General features: G+C 35.4%; 1 protein-coding gene and 1 pseudogene across 1 annotated transcript in view; both read right to left on the bottom strand.

Moving 5' to 3' along the window:
- The window catches only part of LOC125853239 (receptor-like protein Cf-9), a 28,942-nt pseudogene extending 24,510 nt beyond the window's left edge, over positions 1–4,432 (bottom strand).
- Positions 1–24,798, bottom strand: part of LOC125853235 (receptor-like protein Cf-9) — a 333,480-nt gene that overhangs the window by 44,680 nt on the left and 264,002 nt on the right. The gene's annotated exons all lie outside the window — the stretch shown is intronic.

Below are 24,798 nucleotides of genomic sequence, written 5' to 3' on the forward strand. Positions count from 1 at the left end.
TAAAATGAGCTTGGTGTGTGGGGGAAAGGATCAACCCACACTAAAGAACTCACATACCTGATTAGGGATCACCCCCGACGAAAATCCACGACGATCCTTAGCTTCTTCTTCTCTTTCTCCTCTTCTTTTCCTCTTCTTTCTCTCTTATCTTCCAAGCCCTAACTCTCACTCTTACTCTCACTCTTTAAAATGGGACAAAAATGATCCAAACATCAGTCTAACACCTCAATATAACCCAAAGAAAAGATTAGGGAAAAGACCAAAATACCCTTAAAATTTTCGGACTAAACAAACTGCACTGTGCGACTGTGCCGACAGCCCAACTTCCAAAGGGCATAACTCACTCATACGAACTCAGAATCAAGCAAACTCGGCGGCGTTGGAAAGATCATTCCAAGGGCTTTCCAGACATAACTGGAAATTCGCCTAAATCATTTTGAGCTAGGAGTTACAACTGATCAAAGTTGACCAAAAACTCTTTTTTTTTTCCATACTTAGCCAAATTTTCCAGATTCTTTCCAAAAAAAATGACTACTTCAAATTCAACTCTTCTTGGAACTCAATGTGCTACATCTAGGGATCTTAAATTAACACTCAAGAAATTTTATTCCTCGGTAAAATCTCACTCCACATGAAGGACGGCTCGAGTCTTAGTTCGAAAATTCTCTAGGGTGTTACACTTTGCCCAAAGGCATCTCTTGGGAAACATAGTTCCTTTCTTACTCAAATGTGAAAACATTTATCAACTTCTTTGGGAATACTTAGTTCCCTATTAACTTTTGAGAAATGAACTCGACTCTTTACTTAACTTGAAACTCTATACTCTTTACTTAACTTGAAACTCTATACTATTTACTTAACTTGAAACTCTATACTCTTTACTTAACTTGAAACTTGAGCCTTAAAATGAAGTTAAAACGTTTAATAAAGACTCTTGAAAAGCTTTAAAGACTTACTTCTTAACTTCTAGACTTGACTCTTAACTTCACTTGACTTTGATCCTAACTTTCCTTGAATTGAATTATGGATTCAAGGATTATGATTTGTGTTTGGAAAGACCTCATGATGTTTAGGAATGATTTAGGACAGCTAAACTTAAGAAAAGTTACGAAATTAAATTTTGAAACAGTGGAGTCCGCGTCCTAGCCGCGATGCGGAGCAGATTTTGTTCACAGGGGGAACAAGTCCGCGACACGGACTTGTTTCATGTAAGCTGCCCGACTTTTCTCCTTCATTTTTTTTCCAACTCTAAACCCTCCTAAATTCAAAGGTTCTTTACCCAAACACTTGGGATCATTAAAACACTTACTATACAATAGATTCAACTCGGAATTACAACCGGAAACAAGTTCCAAATCAACAAGAACTTCAACACAACCACAAGACTTCAACAAACACAACCAAATCTTTTCTCGGAAATTAAAATGAGTTTGACGTGTGGGGGAATGAACCAACCCAACACTATGATCTCACATACCTTAATAGGGATCACCCCTGACGAAAACCACGATGATCTCAACGAACTTTGCTTCTTCTTCTCTTTCTCCTTTTCTTTCTCTCTTCACTCACAACCCTAACGCTCACTTTTTAAAAGGAAATACTGATTTAAAATCAGCTTGGACCCTTAATATAACCAAAAGAAATGGTTAGGGAAAATACCAAAATACCCTTACAAATTCGGGTGAACTTTCCTATGCCAATAGCCCAACTTCCAAAGGGCATAACTCACTCATACAAACTCAAAAACGAGCAAACTCGACGGCGTTGGAAAGCTCATTCCAAGGGCTTTGCAAACATAATGGAAATACACCTAAATCATCCTGAGCTAGGAGTTATGACTATTTGAAGTTGACGAAAAACTCACTTTTTTTCCCATACTTGACTAAATTTCCGGATTTTTGAATTCTTCCCAAAAATGACTATTTCCAATTTCAAGCTTCTTCATAGTTATTTCAAATTGCAAAATGTCACAATCCATTGGTCTCTTATGCCGATACAATAATCAGAAACATTAGGATCTATTGTAAATGAGGTAAGGATGATGAGAAAACAAGTTGAAAGAGAAAGGGATATATCATAAAAAATACAAGGTTTGCGTAGCCCATTTCTGCACTAAAATGATCAAAACTAATTAAGTTGGTAGAGAAGAAATCAAGAAATGTTTGATCTATGTATATATAGCATAAATTAAGCAAAGAAATTTACTATACACATTTAATTGTCACACAATTTAAGTCACATTCTCAAGTCAATTCAAGAAAGATTCAAATGAAAATCCCAACACTTGTAATAACACATGCATTTTGTCTTAACAACCAAAACAGGAACTGTTATTCTTCTTCTTTTTTTTGAACTTCTTCTCTCAGGATACACATGTAAGCATAAAGCATTTCACCTCGTGTTTGCTGGCAAATTCAATTTTAGCAACAAATAAAGTATTAGTTTTTATCCAGAGAATACTGAAAGTGAACAAAATTATTAACCTGAAAATGTCAAATTCTTAAAACTGGAAAATTAATAGATTAGGGAACCAGTTCAATGTTACTTTTCCAGATTCAGATTTCCACTATTTTGGAAGTGATGAAGTAGAAAGTTGTTTTTGGAGTAAAATCTGCAGGTATGAGCTGCATATGATAACCGCGATGGAATACCTCGATGTTATGTCGGTTGGGTTTATGAACAAAGTCTCACATTAGAAACTGAGAAGAAAAAGAAGATACGTATAAAGTGAAGTGATACCTTTAATTAATGATTGAGGCATTTAGGAGGAAACTGTGCAAGTTTTTCCCAAAGACGACTAAATCACACCATTTAAAGAATTTTGTGCAATTGATGTCAGTCTATTTTCACAATTCTTCTTATAAATTCCCAAAGCTGCAGCAACATTCAGTTCGTAAAAAGAAAATTAATAGCCAGATAACAAATCCTATATAGCACATTTCAGTGTTGCTTTGAAGTAATCAATTCCAGGAAGGTCACCTAGTGATGTTCAGTCAATTTTAGAGTTGTCAATTACATTTCAAATTCAATGTGTCACACAATATGTAAAGCCTATTTAATCTTTCTCAAGTCATTGCACTGTAAGTCAAATCACATTCTCAAGTCAATTCAAATGAAAGTCCCAACACATGCATTTGTTCTGATACACATGTAAGCATTTCATCCTGTGTTTGCTGGAAAATTCAATTTTAACAACAAGTTGGGACAAATAAAAGTATTATTTGGATTAATCCATGATTGGCTGATGAAATTATGCTGAGCTTATTTGTTGTGTTGGTTGGGTGAACAATGTTGCATTTTAGTAGTTGATAATAAAAAGAAGAAATGTATAAAGTGATGTGAGACATTTAGGTGAAAACTATGCAAGTTTTTTCTCAAAACAGACATTTAGGTGAAAACTCTTATCACACTATGTTAAGAGTTTTCCCCCACATAATTTGTGCTAGCGATATCAGTCTATATAAGATTCAAGTTGTTTTATATTGGTGTTATGATATCATTAGAAAGAGCTGGAGAAAATTAGGAATAAAGGGATTTCCTGAGGAGATCCGCATCCAAGGTTTTAGGTCGTAGCATTCAGTGTTAAGAGCCTCATATACTGATAGTAATTAAGATGATATATGATTGTGAGTTCCGGTATATGGGATTCGTTAATTTTAAAAAAATCGCTAGATTTTTAGCTTGTTTTGTTTTATTGTCATATATCTATACATAACTATGAAAATGAACCGAAATTAAGAGATCCCCCCTTTAAAGACTACACCACAGATAAGTCTTGCTATGTTTCACAAACACTTAATGAAACATCACAAACTATGAAACAAAATAAAAGCACTCTATGAAATATCACAAACTATGAAAGTAAAAACTTTTATTCTCATCCCAGCAATGCTGTAGACTTGAATCCTGAACTTGGAATGCTATGATTTCTTCCCTAGCTTTGAATGGTAGGGAGAAGCAATGAGTTACCTTCGTAGTTGTTCTATCATCTTGTGCACGTGCCAAGCTTGTCAATTTCGGTTTTCAATTGGTTGAATCAATGTCACGTGAATTCGGACTTGTAGCTAAGATGGAACATTATGTCTTCATGAAGAAGATGCCTTCTGAAGCTGATGCTATGTCTTGTGGCTCTGACGGGTGCCTGTAGACTTCATGGAGCCATTGAGTTGGGAAATGAAGTAGCTCAACTATTGCTTAAATCGCAACAATCTGTGCTCTTGTTCCATGAAAGAGTTTTTGGATATGACTGAATCCATTGGCCTCTTATTCCGAAACAATAATCAGAAACATTAGGATCTATTGTAAACATGTGTTTGAATTGTAGAAGAGAAAGAGCTTGATTTTTGGGGCATAAATGAGGTGAGGATGAGGACAAAACAAGTTGAAACAGAAAGGGATATATCATAAAAAATACAAGGTTTACGTAGCCCATTTCTTCACTAAAATGTTCAAAACTAATTAAGTTGGTAGAGAAGAAATCAAGAAATGTTTGACCTGTGTCTATATTCAACAATTTTGATGAGGTATATATAGCATAAATTAAACAAAGAAATTTACTGTACACATTTATTAACAGAATTCCAGGAAGGTCACACAATTCAAGTCACATTCTTAAGTCAATTCAAAGGAAAATCCCAACACTTGTAATAACACATGCATTTTGTCTTAACAACCAAAACAAAAACAGTTCTCTCTCAGGATGCACATGTAAGCATTTCACCTGCAAATTCAACTTTTAACAACAAATAAAATTATTAATTTGTATCTGAAAGTGAACAAAATAATTAACCTGTACCTGTTCAATGTTAATTTGCTAGTTACTTTTCTAGATTCAAATTTCCACAATTTTGGAAGTGATGAAAAATTTGTTTTTGGAGTTAAATCTGCAGGTATGAGCTACATATGATAACCGAGATGGAATACCTCGATGTTATGTCGGTTGGGTTTATGAACAAAGTCTCACATTAGAAATTGATAAGGAAAAGAAGATACATATAAAGTGAAGTGATACCCTTAATTAATGATTTGAGGCATTTAGGACTGTGCAAGTTTTTCCCAAAGCCGACTAAATCACACCATTTTAAGAATTTTGTGCAATTGATGTCAGTCTATTTTCACAATTCTTCTTATAAACTTCTCGTGATTTTAAGGTCTTACTTTCTGTCCCAAATTGATAATAAGTGTCCTCCTATTTAAGTAGTGTCGACTTTGTTATGCAAAAGAAGATGTATGCCATGTCTTAATTTAGTTCCCATGAGCGCAGAATAATTGAAGTTCTCAACTCTAGGTATTCAAGACCTTAGACTTAGAGTAAGAATCAAACTCTTCAAGCCAGTCGAAAATCCTTTAAAGCTTATTCCATTCCCTATCTATTGGGATGTTTTTACACTTTCCTTTGAAATGTAACAAACCGAATGGAAATATTGAAATAACAAGTAACTAAGGATATATATATAAGAATGGAGATGGGAAACTTAGACTCTAGAATTGGGGATGAGAACACAGAAATGCCTTTGCACATAATTCATTCGATGCCCTAATCTATTTAACTACAACAAGCATACCCTCAGTCTGGATCCCAAATTATCCTTTGTGAAGGCCTGACCCGATTGCTTTTACTCGGCCCAATATCTATTTGTGTGATATCCTTGTTGGTATCTGTCACGCCCCGAGCCTANTTACTCAATAATTTAGGGTTCAAAAATCGATTTCAAATTCAAACTCCATGAAATACATTTTAATTTTTCGAACCCACCAACCACATATACACCCACCCACATGTTTCATCTAATTATGATCCGGAAGATCTAGTGTCAATTTTCACATTACAAATACAAAATTGACGTCAAAGCTATTAGATTCACATAACTAATTCATCTAGCTAGTCACATTCTTTTGGGCGGAAAGCAGGCCGGACCTTACGGGCGGGTATCACTACCCACCTAGTTGATAAATCCGAAATATAGTAAAAAACATATTTTTTCTTGAAATTCTTTCTTGATTTTCAATAAAAAATTGTTCTTGGTACTTTTTGTCAGTACGAGGCTATCGTAACAGTATATAAGGATTAGGCTCCTTATAGAAACTAATTATTGGGGACATATAGATTGGAAAGTATGCCTTTGCATCAGGCTATTGAACTATTGACAAGGGGGAGTGCATGCGAGGTGTTTGATGAAATTACTGAACCGTGTGTTATCTCGTATAATGTGATGGTTGATGCTTGTGGGAAAAATGGGGATGTGGGTTTGGGGTTCTTGATGTTTTCTTGCATGCTTATAGTGATGTTAATTCATGGACTAGTATGATTCATGGGTATGAAGAACAGGTGCTCTGAGGTTGCTGTTAAGTTTTTTTTTTGAGAAAATGATGGTACATGAGGATATGAAGTGTGGTTTATTGAAGTCAAATGAGGCAGCTTTTGTTATTGTTCTTAGTTCCTGCACGTGTTTGGATGTTGGTGTGGTGTTATATCTAGGGAGGCAAATACATGGTAAGGAATGAGGCAGGTAGATTAATCGCGTTTTATGGGAAGATGGGTTGTTTGGTACATGCTTGGAAGGTATTTGATGTGATGGTTAGCAAGCAGGTTTGAGCTTGGAATGGTATGATTTCTTCCCTAGCTTTGAATGGTAGGGAGAAGCAAGCATTAACGATGTATGAGAAGATGAGATCGAAGGGGCTGCAACCAAATGAGATTACCTTCGTGGCAGTTCTATCAGCTTGTGTGTGTGTCAAGCTTGTCGATTTCGGTTTTCAATTGTTTGAAGCAATGTCACGTGAATTCAGACTTGTAGCTAAAATGGAACATTATGGTTGTGTGGTTGATCTATTAGGGAGAGTTGGGCTACTGCAGGAAGCGTACGACTTCATAAAGAAGATGCCTTTGAAGCTGAGGCTACTGTCTTGGGTGCTTTGTGGTGCTTGTAGACTTCATGGAGGCTGGAGCTATTGAGTTGGGAAATGAAGTAGCTCAACTATTGCTTAAGTCGCAACTGAATCAGTCTGGGCGTTATGTGCAACTCTCATGCATTTATGCTGGCGCAAAGAGGATGGATATTCTGCTGCCTTGAGAAAAGCAGTGTTAAATGCTGGAATACACACGGTTCCAGCTCACAGATTTTTTAGTAAGCTGATAACTGCAGCAGCTTGGTGATGGAATCTCGACTCATCTAAAAGGATCCTGCATATGGATTTAGCACAGAGATTGAAGCACTGCTTAAAGAAAGTAGTAGTCATAGCTTTGACTGATCAAGGAGGACACATTTTTGTGAAAATGCACAGCAAACCTGGTTCCGAAGTCTGTCTGTCGAGGTATTTCTTTTTGTTTTCTACTTTTCTTTTTCTGAATCTTTTTCTTTGCCACAAAACTTTGAAATTATGGAGCGGCTTGCTAATTAATTAATCTGAACGATAGTTGATCACGATAAACATCACCTATAGGCAAGCGGTTCTGCTTGATTTCTTCCTAAATGAAGTTGTGACATGTTTTCTTTCCTTTAATTTTTTTTTTGACACTGTTTGCTCCATGTTATAGTGATATCACGAGAGGCTGCCCCTATAGCGTGTAGTTCTGAATTCATTTAATTATAGTAACAGAAGATTCTTTTTATGAGACCATGACGCCGTGTTAGACACTAGATTTTCTTAGTTTTGGACCAAGAGATTCCCATTTCTGAGAATAAGTCTCTTTCTCATGATACACCAGTTGGGCATTTTGCTGTCGCTTCAAAGAAAAAAGTTAAGATAGTTAAGAGAACAGACTGCAGCTTTGGTCCATGGTTTTAACTAAAGATTTTTTTTTCTTCTGAACTTTAAGTTATCTGTTCTATGTTTGTAGTTATGATGTCATGTGGAAGAGTTGAGTGAAATACAATGTTTTTAGTGATGGCACATATCGTCCAACTAAACGATCTAAAGATTCATGTTTGTGTCCAATTTCTGTTTATCAGGTGAATAGGCCTTGGGAGATAGTTAACTAATGATTAGGCTTGAAGATATTTCTACTGCCTAAGACAAATGGAAACAAAATCTGGTTGAGTCTCAAAGGAAGAAAAGTCCTGGCTTTATTCATAGGGTAACAAATACTTTAGGCATAATACATAAAGAGGACCTTTAACTTGGCATCAATTCACAACTATGACCCTAAACTTTGCCAATGCACAAGTAGGCACTTTAACTATCACAAATTTAAACAATTAAACACTCGTATATCCCAGGCAAAGTGTGTGATATACAAATGCTTCTACATGGCTGCCAACTAATTAAAATAAATACACGTGAATGTTTCAATTAAAAAACTGAAAAGAAAAACAAAATAAATATCAATTAACAACTCTGACCCTATGCTTATAACGGAGAACAACGTTTTCCTCTTTCTTCTCTACAAAATCCTAACCTAAGTTCCTACATTTAATCCTTCGAATCAAAGGTAAAATTGTTCAAGAAATTGTGAAGAAAGAGAGGAAAATGGCAAAAAGTTGTTGAAGAAATTAGAAAGAAGAGAGTAAAGTGAGATTTATATNAAGAGAGATATATATATATATATATATATATATATATATATATATATGAAAGAGATTCATTAAGGGTAGAAGAGTCATTTAAGCGTTTTTTTTACTGTTGGGGGCCTTTATTTTTACCACTGACGCGCCTAATTGAAGTGTGTTTCACGCACTTTGCCATGTAGGATTAGAGTGTTTAATTGTTAAATTTTTGGATAGTTAAAAGTGCCTACTTGTGCACTAGCAAACTTTAAGGTCATAGTTGTGAATTGATGCCAAGTTAAAGGTCCTCTTTATGTATTATGCCAATACTTTAAAACATCACATACTATGAAAGTAAAAGCTTTTATTTGCATCTCCAGCAACTTATTGGACTTGAATCCTGCAACTTTAAAAAATGTAGAATTGAACTTAAGAGCTAAGAAAACATACAATGTATAAACAATATAATCTTCTGAAAGATAAAATGTATGAATTGTAAAACATCTACAACCCTTTTCATAGTTAAGTAGAACAATAAGGCAGCAAAAATATTTTAAGTAAATATCTTATAAAGACGAGAGCATATGTCAATTCATAGTTAACAAAAAAACAGATCAAATGAAATGCTAATATCTAATAAGTCGAACCAAAAGAATCTGTATAGAGATCTAAGTTGAACACCTGGAGGTTACACTAATTTCTTTTCTTGTGCCTCTGCATTCTCGTAATAATTCTGTGTTCCAATTCATGAAACATCCTTGAATTGATATTGAGTTAATAGCATTATGTATATTGCGAATAGTACAGTAACTAGTCCACAACCGTAACCTATGAGAACCGCCTGCCAACTTATCATTGGTGTATCTCCTCCTTCTTCCTCTAGCTCTACTGGAGTTGTCACTTTTGGTACCCCATCATCATCACCACAGTCTATTGAGAGTGGAAATCCACGTAGTCCATCATTCCCTTGGTATGAATTATTCTCAAACGTATTATTGTTTTCCTCTGGGGATGCATCCAACAAGATGATTATGAGAGAGATTGAAGACTGCAAGAAATGTGAGGGATACAAGTTGTTGTGGAATTGCTCCGCCGATTTTGTTAGATGAGAGATCCAATGATTCGAGTACAGATAAATTCAGCTATGATGGAATCCATTGGTCTCTTATGCCGATACAATAATCAAAAACATTAGGATCTATTGTAAACATGTGTTTGAATTGTAGAAGAGAAAGAGCTTGATCTTTGGGGCATAAATGAGGTAAGGATGAGGAGAAATCAAGTTGACAGAGAAAGGGATATATCAAAAAAAATACAAGGTTTACGTAGCCCATTTCTGCACTAAAATGTTCAAAATTAATTAAGTTGGTAGAGAAGAAATCAAGAAATGTTTGATCTGTGTCTATATTCAACAATTTTGATGAGGTATATATAGCATAAATTAAGCAAAGAAATTTACTATACATATTTAATTGTCTCTTTGGGATAGTCAATTCCAGGAAGGTCACACAATTCAAGTCACATTCTCAAGTCAATTCAAATGAAAATCCCAACACTTGTAATAACACATGCATTTTGTCTTAACAACCAAAACAAAAACTGTTGTTTCTCAGGATACACATGTAAGCATTTCACCTTGTGTTTGCTGGCAAATTCAACTTTTAACAACAAATAAAATTATTAATTTGTATCTGAAAGTGAACAAAATAATTAACCTGTACCTGTTCAATGTTAATTTGCTAGTTACTTTTCTAGATTCAAATTTCCACAATTTTGGAAGTGATGAAAAATTTGTTTTTGGAGTTAAATCTGCAGGTATGAGCTACATATGATAACCGAGATGGAATACCTCGATGTTATGTCGGTTGGGTTTATGAACAAAGTCTCACATTAGAAATTGATAAGGAAAAGAAGATACATATAAAGTGAAGTGATACCCTTAATTAATGATTTGAGGCATTTAGGACTGTGCAAGTTTTTCCCAAAGCCGACTAAATCACACCATTTTAAGAATTTTGTGCAATTGATGTCAGTCTATTTTCACAATTCTTCTTATAAACTTCTCGTGATTTTAAGGTCTTACTTTCTGTCCCAAATTGATAATAAGTGTCCTCCTATTTAAGTAGTGTCGACTTTGTTATGCAAAAGAAGATGTATGCCATGTCTTAATTTAGTTCCCATGAGCGCAGAATAATTGAAGTTCTCAACTCTAGGTATTCAAGACCTTAGACTTAGAGTAAGAATCAAACTCTTCAAGCCAGTCGAAAATCCTTTAAAGCTTATTCCATTCCCTATCTATTGGGATGTTTTTACACTTTCCTTTGAAATGTAACAAACCGAATGGAAATATTGAAATAACAAGTAACTAAGGATATATATATAAGAATGGAGATGGGAAACTTAGACTCTAGAATTGGGGATGAGAACACAGAAATGCCTTTGCACATAATTCATTCGATGCCCTAATCTATTTAACTACAACAAGCATACCCTCAGTCTGGATCCCAAATTATCCTTTGTGAAGGCCTGACCCGATTGCTTTTACTCGGCCCAATATCTATTTGTGTGATATCCTTGTTGGTATCTGTCACGCCCCGAGCCTACACCCTGGGCGGGACCGGCACCCGGAGACCATTTCTGGCCCCAAGCGAACCCTTGGCCTGGCTTTCTTAATTCAGCGGAGACCTAACTCAACAGAAAACTTCATGCAAAGCAAGATCATAAGACAACTTAACTGATACAAATCTGGCCATAAAGGCACCTCGGGTCTCAAAATAGAGTATTTACATATATACATAGATAAGAGACTCAAAACTAGCTGACTGACTGTCTGTCTATGAAGCCTCTAAAATACTGAGATGGATGCTGAGACAGACCCCACAACATCCTAATAAAACAAAAACTAAGAACACAAAATAATTGAGTCCTCCGGAATGCAAGGAGGCTCACCACTGACTCTGGAGTGCTCAGCTGGATCAACGACGTGCAGGATGCTGATCCGGGGTACCTGAATCTGCATCATCAAACGATGCAGGCCAACTGGCATCAGTACGTAGAATGTACGAGTATACGAGCTGGAAAAACTAAGCAACAAAGGCTAGAAGGAAAATCTGGAAGAAACTGAATAACTTACCTAGCTCAACTCAACACAACCTGACTGACTGCTTTCAATATAAGGCAATTTAAAACAAGTGCGATATAAAGAAAGACTGTTTAAAACATGCTATAAACCCTGTGTGTATACAAAGATACAATAAGCCTGAAATGTATATAGAAATACAATGAACTGATGTATATAAAAATACAATAATTGCTGTGGGAGCTTCTCTAACCGACAACCATCACATAAAAGCTATAGTGATGATACAGCGATCGACCTCACGCTGCGAGAGCATCTCATACCCGGCCAAAGGTATAAGATCTGAACTGCCTAATGGATCCACTAGTCTAATATGAAAAGAATTCATCTAAGAAGTATGATCCTTTTCTTTCCATGGTGGCTAACATGGTTCTATGGGGGCTGTGGGTTCTTTGAACGCTCCCCCAATTCGGTGCTCGATACTACTCCCAAAAATGTATTGGCTCTTATGTTTTTAAAACATAATTATTCCTGCTGATATGAGATAATTACTCAAAAACTAGCCCGAAGGCCCCTTTGGAAATCTCAGTTTCCAACCTTATTCAAATGTAAAGATATTTCTTTAAAACTCTTTGGGAATACATAGTTCCCTAATAACTTTGAGAAACGAACTCAACTTTAAACTCATGACTTAACTTGAAACTGAGACTCTTACTCGACTTGAAACTCTAACTTCACTTGACTTGGAACTATCTTTCCTTGAATCGGAATTATGAATTCAAGGTGTTCGATCACATGTTATGGAAGGGTTCTTGAACGCTTAGACGTACTTTGGAGTTTCGAAAACAACTAATAAACATAGGTATAATACTTTGGAACATGCATGAGAAAGTGAGAAAAGAAATGGGGAAACTTGGCTGGGACTTCAGATTTCTGGTGACACAGATGGCACTTACGGACGCCATCGACGGACCGTAGATGGACTTACGGTCCGTCCTGCAGGTCCGTAGATCGCGTCTTTGACCCTCAGTGGACATTAATGATCCTAATGTCATGGATTCTTTGACCCTCAATGTCAAAACCAAAAACTTGAACAACAAAATCAATACTCGTGAGATAGCTATCATCTACCGAGTGTATTATCGTCTCATGAAAACTCACCTTGCTCCTAAGGCTCGTCATACTAGTATAAGAGGTGAGACTATGCTTATGGAAGCCAACCATGAACATAGTTCTATCTTTGTTCCTAGAACTTTACAGTGGAAAGATATACTCTCCAGTAATGATTGGCGTTTTGAAAACATAACTCAACCCTTTTCTTCACACTCTGAACGATCACAGATCGAAAGGGTTATTCAGTTTCCAGATGGATCTATAGAACTTAAATTCTTAGACAATCCATCAAGAAGATCTTCTTCTAATCGAAGGTCGTCATGGTCCCCTTCTACTTCGTGTCCCTCGAGACCCGTTCCTAGACCACCTTCTTCTTCAAAAACCCCGGAGGATGTGGAGGCAGATGATGAAGAGATCATTTCTGTTGCAGACAACAGTAAAGGTAAAGTCACAGGAGTAGACTTTTCAGGTAATATACCCAAAGTATTTTACCAAGATATTCCTAGCAGCCCTACTGCTAGTGATATGGAACCTCCCAAAGAGAAACCATCCTGGTTAGTTGGAATGCTTAAGATAAATAAAACCTTTGAGCCTAATCCAAGCATCCTTCAGGAACAATGGACTCATCCAGACAACCAGGTAAAGAGAAAATGGTATGTTTCTTCTTATACTCTTAAACAAAGAGAATCCTTTAGAGATTTATGGATGAAAGACATGAGAAGAATAGGTTGTGAAATCGAATTCTTCAAATGGTTTGAAATGACTGGTAGGATTGAAAATTGTACCGAGTCATTACAAGTTATCATTAACAAATGGTACACTACTTCTAACAAGGTTGTTGAATCTATCACCCCTCCTTTGGAAGGAATTAATATTCCCATTGCAGGTACTATAATCAAAGCTTCTCCTTTCAAAGAGAAAAGTGACAAGACAGATGACCCACTAACATCTGCAGATATTGAACGTGTAGTTGAACAAAACAATTACTCCAACCAGATTCTTCATACCATCTCTAGACAAATAGAGGATACTAAACCCAGCCTCAGTGGAAAACCAACCCCGATTTCTACTTCTTCCAACCATAATATAGAAACCTATCCAGGATTCAAAATCCCTGAATTTTCCAAAGAAAAATTCCCAAAACTTTCTGATACTTTTGAAGTAACAGGAAACATCATTGAAAAAATCAATGCACAGCTCAACAATTTCAACATCTCTGTAAAGGAGGACAAAACTTCAAAAAAGGTTTCTACCCTTCATGAAGAACCAAAAGAGAAATCCAATCTTCTCCAAAAGCTTGCCAGTAGTCGTTTTCACAATATGAAAAACTACCATGATAAGCCATCTTTCCCAGACTTACAGTATGAAGAAAATGCATTTTTATCCACTTCCTCCCATGAAGGAAGAAGCATCACTGAATGGAATATTGATGGCCTAGCTGAGCATCAAGTCTACAATAAACTCCATGAAATGGGTGTAGCAATTACTGCATATAAAATGTGTGGATCAGCAGACAGAGATGCTGCTAATATGATCATTGCAGGTTTCACAGAAATGTTGAAACATTGGTGGGATAATTATTGCACGGATGAGATCAAGCAACTTATTGTTAACGCCACTGCAACGGAGACAGTTGTAAAAATGGAAGGTACTACACCATCCACTTCTACTGTCACCAGAGAAGATGCTTGTGCTACTTTGCTTTACCACATTGCCAAGCACTTTATTGGGGAGCCAAAATTGTTCCAAGACAGGAGTCTCCAGATCCTAAACAATCTAAGTTGTCCAAATTTAGACAAATTCATCCATTACAAACATGCCTTTCTCAGTAAGGTTATGATTCGTCCAGATTGCAATCTAGATTTCTGGAAAGAACGATTCATCAGTGGCCTGCCCCCTCTCTTTGCAGATAAGGTAAGGACAAAAATCCAAGATCGCAATAATGGTAATATTCCCTATGGCAATCTTACTTATGGTGATTTGGTAAGCACTATCAATATTGTAGCCCTTGAGCTTTGCACAGATATTAAACTCAAACATCAGCTCAAGAAAGAACAATCTTCATCCAAAAAGGAACTTGAAAATTTCTGCAGGGATTTTGGTTTTATCACTCCACCAGATAAAATCACTAAAGACAAAAAGGAAAAATCCCATAGGAAGAAGTCTCGAAGAAGAGATGATTCTACCAGGCCTAAGAGAAAGAAATCTAGGTCCAAGAGACCTAATGATGCCAAAGTAGATGTGTGTTGGACTTGTGGCAAAACTGGTCATAAAGCCAATGAATGTCGCTCCAAGACTAAGAAAAAGAAGATTAATCTTCTTAATATTGATGAAGAAACCAAAGGTAAACTTCTTGCTATTCTTGATGAACCTTTTTCTGAATCTTCAGGTGCATCTGATGAATACAGTGATGACGAAGACACTGATCTTGATTATGATTCAGACGCCAGTCAATCAGGAAAAGATTGCACTTGTACCGAAGCTTTTTGTACTTGTGATATTACACCTCAAATTCGAGTACTTTCTGACCATTCGAAAGAAGCTCTCTTTGATGTCATCCAACACATTAATGATAATGAGGCTAGGAATCGTTTTCTCTTAGAACTCAAAAATCTTCTTCTCAATAAGGACAAACCTAAAACCCGTCCTATAATTGAACCTTTCAGTATGAAACAAATCATGAATCGTTCAGATACCCTTTCCGAACCATCTATTTCAGATCTTCGTCACGAAGTATCTAGTCTCAAAGAAGAGATTAAAAGTATTAAATCTCGACTTTGTATTGTCGAAACTGACATTCTCACAAATCAAGTCCCTAAAGGAGCTGCCTTTCACGACCTCGAGTCTAACCAGAGTTCTTCCCACGAAGACCCTGATGATAACGTTGGTATTGACCCCTCCAATGATCATTTAGTTGAACCTTTTGTTACTAATACAGGTAATGACACTTCTACTTCTGCAGCACCAGGAGTAACGGTAATTTCTTCAATTAGACCACAGAGTCATCATATACCTGTAAAAATAGTCGTTAGTAAACATTTTGTTATTAACAAGATTGCTTTGCTTGACAGTGGTGCAGATAGGAATTGCATTGTAAAAGGTATTGTTCCAACCAAGTATTTACAAAAAAGTACTTCAAAATTATACTCCGCTACAGGAGAACCTTTGAAAATAAATTATAAGCTTTCTAAAGCTCATATTTGCAATAATGGTATTTGTCTAACAAATGATTTTGTTATCACTGAAGATATCAATGAAGATATCATTCTTGGAATACCTTTTATCACTCAGATAAAACCTTATTTTACAGTCCTTGATGGTATTACTACTACTATTCTTGGAAAAGATTTGCATTTTCCTTTTGTTAAAACCCTTTCACAGGATGAAAGTAATTTTGTAAGAGAAAACACTGTTTTCAGGATTAATAACCTTTCACAGCATATCACCTTTTTAAAGGATGAAATTCGCGTTAAGAAAATCGAACAGATTTTAAAAACTCCGGAGATAGTTACTAAAATAGCTAATCTTCAGGAAAGATTTGCAAAAGAAATATGTTCTGATTTTCCTAATGCTTTTTGGGAACGCAAAAAACATATTGTAGATTTACCATACATCGAAGGATTTAATGAACAGGCTATTTCCACTAAGGCAAGACCTATTCAGATGAATCATGAGATGATGGAATTTTGTAAAAAGGAGATTGATACTCTTTTGAAAAATAAGATTATTAGGATTTCTAAATCCCCATGGAGTTGCTCTGCTTTCTATGTCAACAAAAACGCAGAGAAAGAAAGAGGAGCACCAAGACTTGTAATCAATTACAAGCCATTAAATTCCGTTTTAAAATGGATCAGGTATCCCATACCTAACAAAAGAGATCTTTTGAAAAGAACTTTTAAAGCAAATATATACAGCAAATTTGATATGAAATCAGGATTTTGGCAGATTCAAATTTCAGAAAAGGATAAATATAAAACTGCTTTCAATGTCCCATTTGGGCAATATGAATGGAATGTTATGCCTTTTGGGCTTAAGAACGCCCCTTCAGAATTCCAGAATATCATGAATTCCATATTCAATGATTATTCTTATATGTCAATTGTATACATTGATGATGTGTTAATCTTTTCAGAAAATATTGATTCCCACTTCAAACATCTTAACACATTCTTCAAAGTGATAAAAAACAATGGTTTGGTTGTTAGTGCCAAGAAAATGGTTTTATTTCAAACCACCATTAGGTTTTTAGGTCATGACCTTTACCAAGGCACTTATAAACCTATTTGCAGAGCCATAGAATTCTCTTCTAAATTCCCTAATGAAATCCCTGACAAAACCCAACTTCAGAGATTCTTAGGAAGTCTAAATTACGTAGCTGATTTTATTCCAAAAGTCAGACAAACTTGTGAACCATTGTATAAGAGACTTAGAAAAAATCCAGTCCCTTGGAGTACTGAACAAACCCAAGCTGTCATCCAAGTCAAAGCTCTTGTACAAACCATTCCATGTTTAGGGATCCCCAATCCAAATGCATTTATGATTGTTGAAACTGACGCTTCTGATGCAGGCTATGGAGGAATTCTTAAACAAAAAGTAGATCTTGAATCTACAGAGCAATTAGTTCGTTTCACATCAGGAATCTGGAATTCCGCACAAAAAAATTATTCTACTGTCAAAAAAGAAGTTTTATCTATCGTGCTATGTATCACGAAATTTCAAGATGATCTTATTAATAAAGAATTTTTGTTAAGAGTAGATTGTAAATCGGCTAAAGAGATTTTACAAAAAGATGTTAAAAATCTTGTTTCTAAACAAATCTTTGCTAGATGGCAAGCTCTACTATCTAGTTTTGATTTTGAAATTGAGTTTATTAAAGGGGAAAACAATTCTCTACCTGATTTTCTAACCCGTGAATTTTTGCAGGGTAAACATGAGGCCGTTTAGACCAATCACTCCTTCTAAAGGAGAAAACAACCTCCCAAAAGCAAAAATGGCTAGACCATTTGTTCCTCCCCCACTCACTCCAGCAAAAGTTGAACCCTCAGTAAGACCTGAGCTTACATTCCAGAATAAGTTCACAGCATTAGCTGATTTCCCAAGGCTACCTTGCCCTACTCAACCAAAGCTTCAAAAGCTTCTTTGTCCTCCACAACCAAAGTTGATCAATCTCAGACCAACAAAACCTCTAGTCCAAGAAGCATCATCTAGTTCTGTCCAGACCAAAGCTAGTTATGCTATGAAGACGCCTGAGTCTTTTGCCCAAGCGGTTAATCCCGAATTAACCAAAACAGTCCCTACCAAGACCATCCCAAAAGAAGAATCTTTTGAATTTATTGTTTCACAGGTATTGCCTTTAATGGCCCTCAACAAAGAATACGAAAGCTTTGACATAGGCACGTTGATCAAACCGTGTTACACATATTTCAATTATGTGGATACTGAGAATCCATTGAAGACTAGAAGATTTTATGAAGCTATTCTTATAGACACCGACTCTATAGAAATTGAGCATTCTAGAGATGCTAATAATTATATTCAGTATTCAAGGTTTACTATCAAAAAGGTCTTGGATCCTTTTGAATGGTTCGCAGATCATTTACACACTCCTATTGCATTGACAATGGCTCACAAACCCCAGACTTATAATTGGTACGATTATAAGGCAGCATGGATGAACTTTCTTTATTTGAGACCAAGACATACTTGGTTCGTAAAGTATAGTTCAAGCATTACCAAGGCCACCATCCCCAGATGGTTTTATGAATGGTGGAATTTATTTGGAGGAATTGAGAAAATCCTCCCACAACAATTTCTTAACAGATTTGAAGAGTTTCAAAACAAGGAACAAATTACTACTCTACCAGAGCATATTAAATTATGCAAATATTACATCCAAAGGCGAATATCCTATATTATTACTTGGAATTTCTCCAAGACTAATGTAGAACGTATTCAATATTTATGCAAACAAGTCCAGGTTAAAGGTTGGGTTCCCAAACAACCGAATACCAAAGTTCAAGAGAAGACTGGATCTTCCGCCAAGAAATTATCCAAAGAAGCTCTTAAACAAAAATTAAAAGAGGCAATGGATAATTTAGATGATTATGATGAAGACCAAATCATGAAGATGATTGAAGACACTGCTTCTACAGAAAGCAGCAGCGAAGATAATGGTGATATGTGTAATCCTAAGGGTTTAGCCTTGGCTTACATGGAACCTAATTATGAATAGGAAAAGGACCCTTAGGGAAAAATAGAGGCAAAGCCGGAATTATTTTTCCTCTAGTGGCATTTCACTATTCTAAATTAGCATCCATTGAGAAGCTACAAGACAAAATACTTTTGGAAAAGACATTTCCATTATCTTAACTTTTCAAAAAGAAGATTCCCACTCAACCGTCCCCAACAAAAGAAGTAAAGCATGTCACTATCTTTTAGTAGGGGCCCCTTTCTATTGTCGGCAACATCTTAGCCGTCCACATGTATGCCTAAGATATAAAGGCAACCCCCATTTCTCCTATAAAAGGAGCATGAGTTTTCCCTCTAGAGGCATCAGATAGTTTCCAATATTCTGAAAACCTCTCTCTCTCTCTCTCTCTTTGTAATCTATTTTCTTATGTTTTTGCTTGCAATGTTTGGAGTTCATCAATAAACGTCAGTTGTTTGTAAGTTCTTTCTCTTTATAATTCCGCATAATTTAAGATCCTTTTTATGGTATCAAGAATTCATAAAAAAAAAATGACTAAGTGTTGACCTACGGTCCTGACTTACGCTCCGTAGTTCGGGTTACGGACCGTAGGTCGTGCCCGTAGATCGATGCCCCAAAACCCAACTTCTGTCCCAATTGACGGTTGACCAGTACGGACCGTCAATCAATCTACGGTCCGTAGGTCACGTCCGTAGATCGGGATCGACAGCCAAACTTGTTGAGAATTGATGGTGAATCAACTTCAAAAGGGGTCATAACTCTTAGAATCATAATTCCCTCAACATACAATGGGTTTCAACTTAAATACACAACCCAATCATGTCTCACATCGAACAATAACTTCAACAACAACTAACAACTTCAACAACTAAATTCCAATCTTTTCTCAAATCATAGAATAAACTTGGTGTGTGTGAGGGAAAGGATCAACCCACACAAAAACTCACATACCTTGATAGGGATCACCCCCGACGAAAATCCACAATGATCTTGTTGATCTCCTCTTTCTTCTCTTCTTCTTCTTCTCCTTATTCTCTTCTTCAATCTAAGAACCCTAACTCTTTCTCTTTCAAAATGGGGCAAAAAAAAAAAGGTCCAAAGATCAGCCTAATACAACATTATGAGCTCAAAAGAAATGATTTGTGAAAAGACCAAAATGCCCTTAATTTTCCGGACGGATTTCCCTTCCAACTGCCCAACTTCTAAATGGAATAACTCCCTCATACGAACTCGGAATCGAGTAAACTGAGTGGCGTTGGAAAGATCATTCCAAGGGCTTTCTAAACATAATTGGAACTACTCCTGGATCATCCTGATCTAGGAGTTATGACTGCTCAAAGTTGGCCAAAAACTCACTGATTTTCACATTTAGCCAAATTTCCAGATTTTTTAAAAAAATTTTCCAAAAATGACTATTTCCAAATTTCAAGCTCCTTCAAAGCCACTTCAAATTGTCGGATGTTACAGTATCCCTCTTAGGCTGGGGCTGATTCATAACAATCCTCCTACCACTATGATTAATTGGTGTATAAACCTTGACAAAAGAATAATAAATCCAGTCGAAAATCCTTTAAAGTTTTGATTAGTCAAATGAAGAATCAATTTTTTTTTCTTTTTTGATTGGTTAGGATGTTAAGTTAGTTGATATGAATGAGTCTATAGGGATTGGAGTACGTAAATAGAAAATCAACAACAGCTTCTGAACTGTTTGATGCAGGTGGAAATTGTGGTATCAATGAACTTTTATTAATTTTCTGCAGCAACATTCAGTTCGTTACAAAGAAAATTAATAGTCAGATAACAAATCCTATATAGCACAAATTAAGCAAAGAAATTTACTATGCACATTTAAGTGTTGCTTTGAAGTAATCAATTCCAGGAAGGTCACCTAGTCATTTTTTTTCAGTTAATTTTAGAGTTGTCAATTACACATTCACATTCAACGTGTCACACAATATGTAAAGACTATTTAATCTTTCTCAAGTCATTGCACTGTAAGTCAAATCACATTCTCAAGTCAATTCAAATGAAAGTCCCAACACATGCATTTGTTCTGATACACATGTAAACATTTCATCCTGTGTTTGCTGGAAAATTCAANGTAGTGATTCCCTTAATTAATGATTTGAGGCATTTAGGAGGAAACTGTGCAAGTTTTTATTTCATGTCTTAATTTAGTTCCCATGAGCACAGAATAATTCAAGTTCTTGAACGTTATGAACAAAATTTCTTAACTCTAGGTATTCAAGACCTTAGACTTAGAGTTAAGAATCAAAATCCTTTAAAGCTTATTCCATTCGTGTATTTTTACACTTGAACTTCCTACCACTACGATTAATTGGTGTATAAACCTTGACAAAAGAATAATAAATCCAGTCGAAAATCCTTTAAAGTTTTGATTAGTCAAATGAAGAATCAATTTTTTTTTCTTTTTTGATTGGTTAGGATGTTAAGTTAGTTGATATGAATGAGTCTATAGGGATTGGAGTACGTAAATAGAAAATCAACAACAGCTTCTGAACTGTTTGATGCAGGTGGAAATTGTGGTATCAATGAACTTTTATTAATTTGCTGCAGCAACATTCAGTTCGTTACAAAGAAAATTAATAGTCAGATAACAAATCCTATATAGCACAAATTAAGCAAAGAAATTTACTATGCACATTTAAGTGTTGCTTTGAAGTAATCAATTCCAGGAAGGTCACCTAGTCATTTTTTTTCAGTTAATTTTAGAGTTGTCAATTACACATTCACATTCAACGTGTCACACAATATGTAAAGACTATTTAATCTTTCTCAAGTCATTGCACTGTAAGTCAAATCACATTCTCAAGTCAATTCAAATGAAAGTCCCAACACATGCATTTGTTCTGATACACATGTAAACATTTCATCCTGTGTTTGCTGGAAAATTCAATTTTAACAACAAATTGGGACAAATAAAAGTATTATTTGGATTAATCCATGATTGGCTGATGAAATTATGTTGAGCTTATTTGTTATGTTGGTTGGGTGTATGAACAATGTCTCGCATTAGAAGTTGATAAGAACAAGAAGATGTGTATAAAGTAAAGTGATACTCTTAATGATGTGAGACATTTGGAAGAAAACTGTGCACGTTTTGCCCAAAGACAACGATATCACACTATTTTAAGTGTTTCTTCATTTAGAATTTTGTGCAATTGATGTCGGTTTATTTGAACAATTCGTCTTGTAAATTGGTTTAGATCTGCAGTTCTGGTGACAGAAGTTTTTGCACGGATTGCCCCTATTTTGGGGTGGTCTTTAATTATTGCCCCTCAATCGATGGGCTTTAATTTTTACCCCTGCTTATCATTTAATGAAAGTTTGTGGGTCAAAGTACCCTTAACTATGACCTAGTTTCGTAAGAGAACTTTTTCCTTTGTCCGGCATAAGTTGTGTAGTATCTAATTCGCAAGGCAAAAGTTTAGATAACATAGGTTTTGTAGGAATAAGTTATTCCTTGCGTATTTTGTTTCAAAAGGAGCTCAGTTCAATAAGAAGATATTATGTTGGAAAATTAGAAACTAATACTTCAACACGTTGCATAAGCAAGAAGCTTATTATTATCTGAAAAGAAGAAGAAATCATCATCAATTTGATTCGAGCTCTGCTATTAGTGTCCTAAGTATTATCCTTATAGTACGAGGCCTTGCATGTATTTTTAACCATTTCCTGTAACACAGGTATTTGATGTGATGGAGCAGGTTTGAACATGGAATGCTATGATTTCTTCCAGCTTGTGCGTGTGCCAAGCTTGTCGAATTTGGGTTCTAATTGTTTGAAGCAATGTCACATGAATTCAGACTTGATCTACTACAATGAAACATTATGGTTGTGTGGTTGATCCACTACAGGAAGCTTACGACTTCATAAAGAAGATGCCTTTTTTTTTTTAAGCTGATGCTACTGTCTTGGGTGCTTGTAGACTTGGTGGAGCTATTGAGTTGGGAAATAAAGTAGCACAACTATTGCTTGAGTCACAACAGAATCATTCTGGGCGTTATGTTGGCGCAGAGAGGTGGGAAAAAGCAATGTTAGATCCTGGAATACACAAGGTGATAACTGCATCAGCTTTTATTTGTAAAATGTCGATGAGCCTGCATCGTGATGGAGTCATGACTCATCAAATTAAGTGATTCTCTGGATTTCTTCCCAAATGTGATATCTCTGCTAGGATTTAAACCTTAGTATCCAAGGTTGTTTCTCCAACTTTTCAACTGCTACACCAACTCTATTGTAGTCGTCGTTATTCAAGTTATTATATAAGGATGAGGAGAAAGCAAGTTGATAGAGTAAGGAAAATAGCATTAAAAAATCAAGTTTTACGTAACCCATTGTTGCACTAAAATGTTCAAAAAACTCTTTGTTTTCTTCCTCTATTCAATAACTTTGATAAGGTATATATAGCACAAATTAAGCAAATAAATTCAAATAAGAGTATTAGTTGGTGCGTAGACCCTTGACCAAAACATTTCCAATTTCATTTTGATTCGTTTGGTCATATGCACAAAGGTTACTTTTTCTTTGCCACATATACCCTTTTCATCTAATGTATATATGATCCTTCTAGCAAAATTCAGGTATATTTGATCTTCTCAGACATGGTTTTTTTTTACTTCTTTGATTTAATGCGTAATTTGAGTTTTAAATGTATCCCTTATAGATCTATTTGCTTATCATTATTTGAGTATCTTATTCTTATTTCTTTTTTTCCCTTTCATTTTTAGTGTAAGAATATGAGAATAAGAAAGGAAAAAAATGCGAATGGAAAAAGAGAAAAAAGTAAGAAAAAAATTTAAAATTATTCGTCTCTATAAAAAAATAAAATTTGGAGAATCTATGATAAATTTTACAAGTAAATGAGTGAGAAATAAGTTTGCCAATTAAAATAATAAATCCAAAAACCACTTTTTCTTAAAATAAAAATAAAAATAAAAATCAAATAAAATTAAATTTTCACTTCCGTTAGACCAAATGTGAGCTACCTTTGTAGCGATAATTATATCATCTCTACATTGGAAAGGTAAAAATTCACAAAAGTTTTAATTAGTTAGGATAAGTGTATTGTTTGGTGTACAGACATAGACAACAACATTTCAAGTAAAAAAGATCCATTTTCTTATCAAATAACAATATCATGCTCAATTAAGGTTACCATAATTAATTGGCTTTAAATGATGTGATGGTATAATATCGACGAATGTGTGAAAATGTGCGGGATGTTTTGTGTAACGAATTCTCAAAATGAAAGGCGTTTTAATCACGAACTTTATGTCATTCATTAAGAAAGAATGAACACTTTATGGAACCTGTAATTTCCAAAAAAAATAAGGAATTAAGTAAAAAATATTTAAGGTAATAAACATTTGTAATTAAACCAATGAGAAAAATCTCAAGTCAATGCACAAGTCATTGCACGAAAATTCAAATGTAATAATACAAAATTTTTATCACTAGCAATAATACAGTTTTGTTTGATTCCTTATCAATGGAATCATCCCAATCACAATTATTACGCAATGTGAAATAATGCTTCTTGAGAATACTAGCTTCTTCTTTTTGATTTGTCATCCGGTGTTTGGTAAACACATTGGAGTCCGACTATTTTAAACTCGTATCGCACACCGTGTAGAGCCTCATTCGGTGTGGGGGGACACTCTCTACCAAGGATTTTTTTATACCCAGGGTTCAAACATGAGATTTTGGTTAAGAGAGGAGCAACTTCATCCACTGTACCACATTCGTTGGTGATGAGAATATTAACTTTAACAATTGAGAACAATTATGTAATTAATTTAAATTGGGAGAAGGCATAAGTACCCCTTGAACTATATCCGAAATTACAGGGACACCCTATATTTACGGAGGTCTTATTACCCCAAAGAAAA

The sequence above is a fragment of the Solanum stenotomum genome, chromosome 1, assembly GCF_019186545.1.
Source record: "Solanum stenotomum isolate F172 chromosome 1, ASM1918654v1, whole genome shotgun sequence".
Classification (NCBI taxonomy): domain Eukaryota; kingdom Viridiplantae; phylum Streptophyta; class Magnoliopsida; order Solanales; family Solanaceae; genus Solanum; species Solanum stenotomum.